The sequence below is a fragment of the Mytilus galloprovincialis genome, chromosome 1 (assembly GCF_965363235.1).
Source record: "Mytilus galloprovincialis chromosome 1, xbMytGall1.hap1.1, whole genome shotgun sequence".
Taxonomy (NCBI): domain Eukaryota; kingdom Metazoa; phylum Mollusca; class Bivalvia; order Mytilida; family Mytilidae; genus Mytilus; species Mytilus galloprovincialis.
Window position 1 is genome coordinate 33,012,264 of NC_134838.1, and position 7,006 is coordinate 33,019,269.

At 33.9% G+C, this 7,006-nt stretch overlaps 1 long non-coding RNA gene across 1 annotated transcript; it reads right to left on the minus strand.

Annotated features, from left to right (window-relative positions):
* Positions 1 to 894: 894 nt before the first annotated feature.
* On the minus strand, positions 895 to 6,982 carry LOC143071944 (uncharacterized). The gene is made up of 4 exons (XR_012976999.1): positions 6,798 to 6,982; positions 5,588 to 5,649; positions 4,681 to 4,794; positions 895 to 960 (listed from the first exon to the last, which is right to left on the minus strand). It is a non-coding gene; the product is annotated as an uncharacterized LOC143071944 (long non-coding RNA).
* Between the last annotated feature and the right edge of the window lie 24 nt (positions 6,983 to 7,006).

Consider the following 7,006-nt stretch of genomic DNA (forward strand, 5'->3'; position numbering starts at 1 on the left):
AATGCTCAGCAGAAACAATTTTTTCACTTCCCTTATAATAGTCAACTCAATGGAAGAATTTTGACTTTGATTCTGAATGGTTGCACACATGCACATTATCACCAATCTTTTAACTCGAGTCAACCAGAGTTGGACGAATCGAAGTAGGCCCAAAATATTGACTTAAAGAATACTGGTAACAACAATTACAGCACAATTTTCTTCTATTGTATAATGGAAACTAACATCAAGTTGGATGTTGCAAGATAACTATACTTTGCACAGCAGCAATAACTTATCATTGTAGATGTACAATAAAGAATCTTGTAACCCCTGGATTGTATAGACACCTCATGATCTGTCTTTTGTTGAAGACAGTACATTGACCTCTAACATCTTTTGATACTTTGTGTCTTCAGTCTTCTTTTGTTCCTTTAAAACCAAAAACCAAAAATAAGGGTTAAAGATAGTTTCCATTTTCAAGTCAATTATTTAATCAGTCTTAAGAAGTTTTACTGTATATTAAACAATGTAACATGTATTATTACGATTATTGATTACAAATTTGCACTTTTGTTCTTTACAATCTTTAAGAATTATTAACAATATTATCTCCAATAACGATACATTTTATCGACGAGGTAATCAAAGTGCAACAGCTTACTAATCAATTTCTTGTAATTAACACCTTTACAATGTTAACTGGATGCAGCTGTTTGTTTATCGGTTCTGCACTTTTATTCTTATCAAAAATAATTTCCCCTTCCCATGAATAGTAAGTACCCTCAATCAAATAACCCATCCTTATTATTGTTGGGAGTAGTATTTTTTAATTACTGTAAATTACCCTATCTAAATTAGTAAATAGATATAGGCAATCAAAAACAGAAGAACCCGTATAGTAATTTGTTACTCGTACTTGTGGAAAATCGAAGAAGAAAAATATCTTTCTTGCAAAACTCTTCAGTGTCTGCCCTTTGTCTGCAAGGATGTTACAGATTATAAAACTATAATATGGACAGTAATTTCTTACAAGGTGGATCATCAGTATATTTTTTTTAAGACATAAAATTTTCTTACACAAAATGCCAGAATGAAGATTTTACTATGCTTTTTTTTAAAATTATAATAATGGGCCTCGGTGGCCGAGTGTCTCAGTAGTTACTACTCTACTGTATGACTGTAATCACAATCCAGTCAACACTGAAGTTGTGAGTACGAACTCCGCTCGTTTCGACTCCAATCTTAATTGACTAGGATTGCCAGTTTTTCTATAAAAGGTTGGTGGTTTTCTCTGGCATCTGGCTTCCTCCACCAATTTCAGCTGACCCAACAAAATAGCCCAAAATGGTGCATAAAAATAGTGTTAAAACATCAAATCAAAGCGCTGCAAGCGCTGAAGGCAGTTAACCAAAAACCAAGGCAACCGTAATTATGAAAACTGTGGCAATGTTGCCTCAACATTAAAAATTCATATATAATACATTCATGTTTATCTAATGATTTATTTATTAAGGCAAATAATTTATATGTTATCAAGGTTTCAAAAGCAATGCATATATCAATGTATATTTTTTTATGGTGAGTCTGCAGTGGTACAAGTTCCCAATGATTGCAGTTGTTCTACTTGGTAGTTAACCTTGGTTTTATTTGACTGCTAGAAGTTCAAGTTGACTTAGTATGAACATGTAATAGTATGAATGGACTGGTTTCCCTGGAAAGAAAACTGAGTTTGTGTTCTATAGTACAAAAGTTATGAGACACCAATCAGACAAATGTTCACTACAACAGGGATCAAAGGTCAGGTCTTACTGACCTGCCCATAGTAAATGTAAATGATTTGTAATTTTGTCCCATACATATGAATATATATATATAATTTAGGGGTGGGGATCTCAACGGTTTTCAAGTTCTCAAACAGGTAGGGGTAGGCAGAGGATTTAGGGGGAGCAGGGGGCCCGGCCCCCCCTTTTTGGGAAAAGAATTGGTTGCATATATAGGGAATCACTGAAGCGTGACTGGAGCGGGCCCCTCTTAGGTCAGTCAGCGGGCCCCCACTTATGAAAATTTCTGGATCCGCCACTGAGGGTATGGTGACCCTAGGGACTTCCCCTACATTTCATTTTATTTGTTATATTGTCCCATACATGAATATATATGGTTTAGGGGTGGGGATCTCATTGGTTTCCAAGTTCTCAAACAGAAGGGGTAGGGTGACCCCAGGGACTCCACCTATATTTCATCTAATTAGTTATATTGGCCCATACATGAATATATATTGTTTTGGTGTGGGGATCTCAACCGTTTCCAAGTTCTCAAACAGGAGGGTTGGGGTGACCACAGGGACTTCCCCTATATTTTATTTGATTTGTTATATTGTCCTATACATGAGTATATATGGTTTAGGGGTAAGGATCTTGACCATTTCCAAGTTCTCAAACAGAAGGGTGTACAGTGACCTCAGGGACTCCCCCTATCTTTCATTTGAATTGTTATATTGTCCCGTACATGAATATATGGTTCAGGGGTGGCGATCTCAACGGGTTTCAAATTCTCAAACAGGAGGGGTGGGGTGACCCAAGGGACTCTCCCTATATTTCATCTGATTTGTTATATTGTCCCATACATGAATATTATGGTTTAGGGGTGGGGATCTGGACCATTTTTAAATTGTATAACAGGAAGGGTGGGGTGACCCCCAGCGACTCTTCCTATGTTTCATTTGATTTTTCATATTGTCAACAAACATGAATATATATGGTTTATAAGGGGTGTGGATCTCGACCGTTTCCAAGTTCTCAAACAGGAGGGGTTGGGGTAACTCCAGGGACTCCCCCTATATTTCATTTTATTTATTATATTGTCCTATACTTGAATATATGCAGGGGCGGATTTAGGCGGGGGGGGGGGGGCTGGTTGCAGGCTTGCACCCCCCTTAAATTTGCAAAGCATGGGTTGTTCTCAGCTTAATAAAGAATATTCCGATAATTTTACCTCAAATTTTTTTTAGCCTCGCTCTGCTGGGTGAAAATTTAAGTTTGCGCCCCTCCTAACCTAAAATCCTGGATCTGCCCCTCATATGGTTTAGGGGTGGGGAGCTCGACCGTTTCCAAGTTATCAAACAGGAGGGGGTAGAGTGGCCCAAAGAATGCCACCTATATATCATATGATTTACTTACATTTAGGTATATATAATATAGTTGCATTATTTGTGAAAATAAAGAAAGAAACTTTCAGCTACTTTAATTGACCCTTCAAAATTGAGAAAAACAAATAACCCTTCGAAATTGCAGTAGTATGTTTACACTTTAAAAGCATCTCACATGCATTATCATCATTTATCACTGATAAAGAAAATTTAGACTGTGACCATGAACATGTATATTATTAGATATACTGTTCCCAGCTGTCACGTTGTATTGGATTTTTAAATTAAAATTTGTCAAAAAGTAATTTTGAGTTTCTGTATAAAATATTTTTCTGCTTTTTTTTTCTTTCACATATATCTTTTGGTTTACAATTCTAGTGTTTATATTCATTTACCATGCATAGATTTATTTTTTCACCTGCTTTGATTTATTTTGTAATTGATCGCCAAACCCGGAATTATCCTTATCTGCTTCCGGAATCGGATCCGATATTGTAAAATTTTGTCTTCACGGCCGCTATGTTATGTGTTTACAATGTTGTTTTTGTCAATCAGATACGATTTTACTCGAATTTATACAATTATTGTCGGCAATTTTCTGTATAAAGCTAGCGGTTGGACAAAATGAACATCGCTGTCATGAATAATAATGATAAAAATAAGTTTATAGCTCGTTTAATTGGAGATTTTGGTGACTTGCATGGAAGGTTTGCAAAGTAATTTCTTATTTTCTTTCAAGTGGAAGGTGACTTCGTCGGACGTAGCTAGAAACCAACTATCCTAGTCGAAATTCCGCTTGCAAAAGTGGATGGTCGCTGACCTCGGACCACACCTGCCTCCAAATTGAAAAGCTACGAAAATTTGTTTTTCTAATTTGAAATTGCCGCCAACAGCATGAACAGTTGAACTTATTATCTAATAGACTACTGACGTAGTTGTACTACGTATTGATGACAAACAATATCCCTACGACTTTTGCCATTTGGGAAATCTAAACTACTTGTCTTAAGAGATTTTCGGCGATTAAATATTTCTTACAATTGTTCTTTGACATCTTAGCTAAAAGCACAAGTCATAATGAACTACAAAAGGATTCTTAATAAGCACTACTTCCTATGTGTAACTTCAAAACTTTTGGATAAATCGACGATCATTTAAGGTTTTGCTGGTCATATTTTTTGTAATCCAGAATAAAAAGTATTAAAAAAGTGTTCAATTAGTTATATATAACATAGTAGCGAGCTAGATAATAACAATGGCAAGTATTTCAGCATTTATTGGGTAGAACCCAAATCTAGGGTGATCGCATAATGCAGCTTAACTGCATAAAAATCTAAAATCAAAAATATAATAAAGAGTATGAGTCAACAACCTATTTTTTTGGTACAATTAAATTGCAGTATACAGTGACTGTGGTGTGCAGGTTGAATTTATGTGTTTTACTTTTAAGAAATATATGATTTAGATAGGTAAAGAGGGAGATGGTGCTACACAGGTAAAGATGGTTTTACACCACATTATTTTGTACAAAAATGTACCTTAAATCAAGTTACCTGGACTATTTCTGGTTCTTGTTCTTTGTGTCTGTTGTAATTGACATCTATTTTATGAGTCTTGTATTGGTGGTTGGTGCCGACTGTTGTAATGTCCAATATTTTTGGTATTTCCTGTTAAAATATAAATTATGTACAACACAAAACTAGTTAAAGTTAAATATTATAATATATTAATGTGTCTGTCAAGAATGTTATCTGTGGGTGTTGTTGCCATTGTAATTGTTTGTCTATTGCAAATTAGGTACCATTGTTAGAGATTTAGATTTCACAGCTAGTAAAGGATTTTTTTATGTCAAGTATGGTCAATGTTTGAAATCCAGATGGTAATCTTTAATAATATTTTACATATCATACTCAAATGTCTACACACAAATATTTCATGAGCTACTTTCAAGGTAAATAATGAAATGATCATGAGCTTTGCCTCATACAAAACTGGCATATTCATCTAAATGTTAACAGTTCAAAGCATAAACATGCTAACATCCAAAACAGATTATTTGGCTACAATCTAACCATAATTTGAACATTTGACAATTATTTGCTTTTGTTTCAAATACTGCATGATAAGAACAAAATAGCAAATACCCATATATATATATATTCAAACTGTTTTGGTAAAACTTAGCTGTAGTCCAGTACCAATAACTAATTACACAGGGCTAGATTAGGGGTGCTTCAATCTATTTCAATATTTCTATTGGTTAACTTGTTGTTTCATTTCCTTCTATCAGAAGAGTCTGAAGTAACAGTATTAAATAGCCAACATAGCCCTTTTAAAGATATATTCTCAAATGAATGCAGTGATATTTTGTTAAATTTGCTTGTCAAACAATTTTCCAGATTTGGCTCTTGTAGGAATTCTACTGTAAACAATCTTTGGGACATTTGAAAATAAACTTACCAAAATAGCACATCCCACTTTGCTTGCATTTTTTAGAGTGGAGTTATCTTTCTTTCATCCAGCTGAAATTCAAAATACTTTAACTATTGTTGCAACGTCTTTTCAAAAGTAAATATAATTTTTTATAGTTCCAGCTGAAAATATTGTAGGAAATGAAAAAAATATATCTTTAATGCGCAGCTGAGAAATAAAGTGTAAATGAGTTTGCTTGTTTTAATTTGATTTTATACAATAATGTGATGTCAGAAAATTTACAAAAGAAAACATTTTGTGTTTATACTGTCTGCCAAAATCAGCCATAAATGCATAATAGTTTACTTCTAAGAAAAGTTTGGATTTTCAAACTGAAATTCTTATTATTTTGGTAGAGGTCATCAGTAGTCAGCTAAGGGAGGAAAAATTTTAGAAATCAATTATCAAGAAACTTTGATAGAGTATGATCCACTTTTTCAAAATTAAAATTGAAGTAAAAAAATATTTTCTTTGAAGTATTTATGGTACATGTAGTTTAAACAGGTCTCATTAAAAAGTATCATGCATGGTGAATTGTTTAAACAGGGTCCCAGATAGCTTCAACTGGATGAAAAAGTTGTGTAATTTGAGAACTTATCCAGAATGGAATAAATAGTGATTAGGTGTATTAGGTGCCTTCATTGTGATCAATTTCATCATTTCTTTCTGAAATATTTAATGCCCATAATGTTGTAATTTGAAATTAGTTTCATAGAGAACATTCACACAATATTTCAGACCTGCTGAATATTGTTAGGGATTGTGTAGACGATATGACTGTAAATTCACTGTAATTCATTTGAGTGTTTATTTTCACCAATCATTGCCAATGAAAAATATTAGGGATATTAGGCCACATGTAACTATTTATAAGTGAAACCATATTTTCTTACATATACACGGCGGCAATCCTATGAAGGACTTCAAGGAGCGAACAGCACAGGCACTTGTTTCTATCCATTGGAAGAACCACTATCAACGTGTAAATATACGTTGATAGTGGTTCTTCCAATGGATAGAAACAAGAGCCTGTGGCGAACAGACACAGAATCAAGAAAAGAGATTGTATCTGTATATGAATATTCATGAAATATTTGCCACTGGGCGTTTACAAGGTTATAAACAACAATTTCATAAACTTTACTTTTAAAATTAGTCTTGTTAATCTGCTTCATTCTGACAGTGACAGTCAAGTTACCTAGTGTAAAACCTTTTGTCATTTTCTTGGTTGTGATGTTTACATAACAACTTAATCATGCTAACGTATAAGTAATGATTCAGTGCTTTCTGTCTTCTCAAATATATTCGATATAAATTTCAATTTCAATAGCCAAGTGCAGAATTTCCCGCTGTTTTAACATTAATTATCCCCCTTTGAATGCTTCGGAACTCCTCTAGACTTTTCTC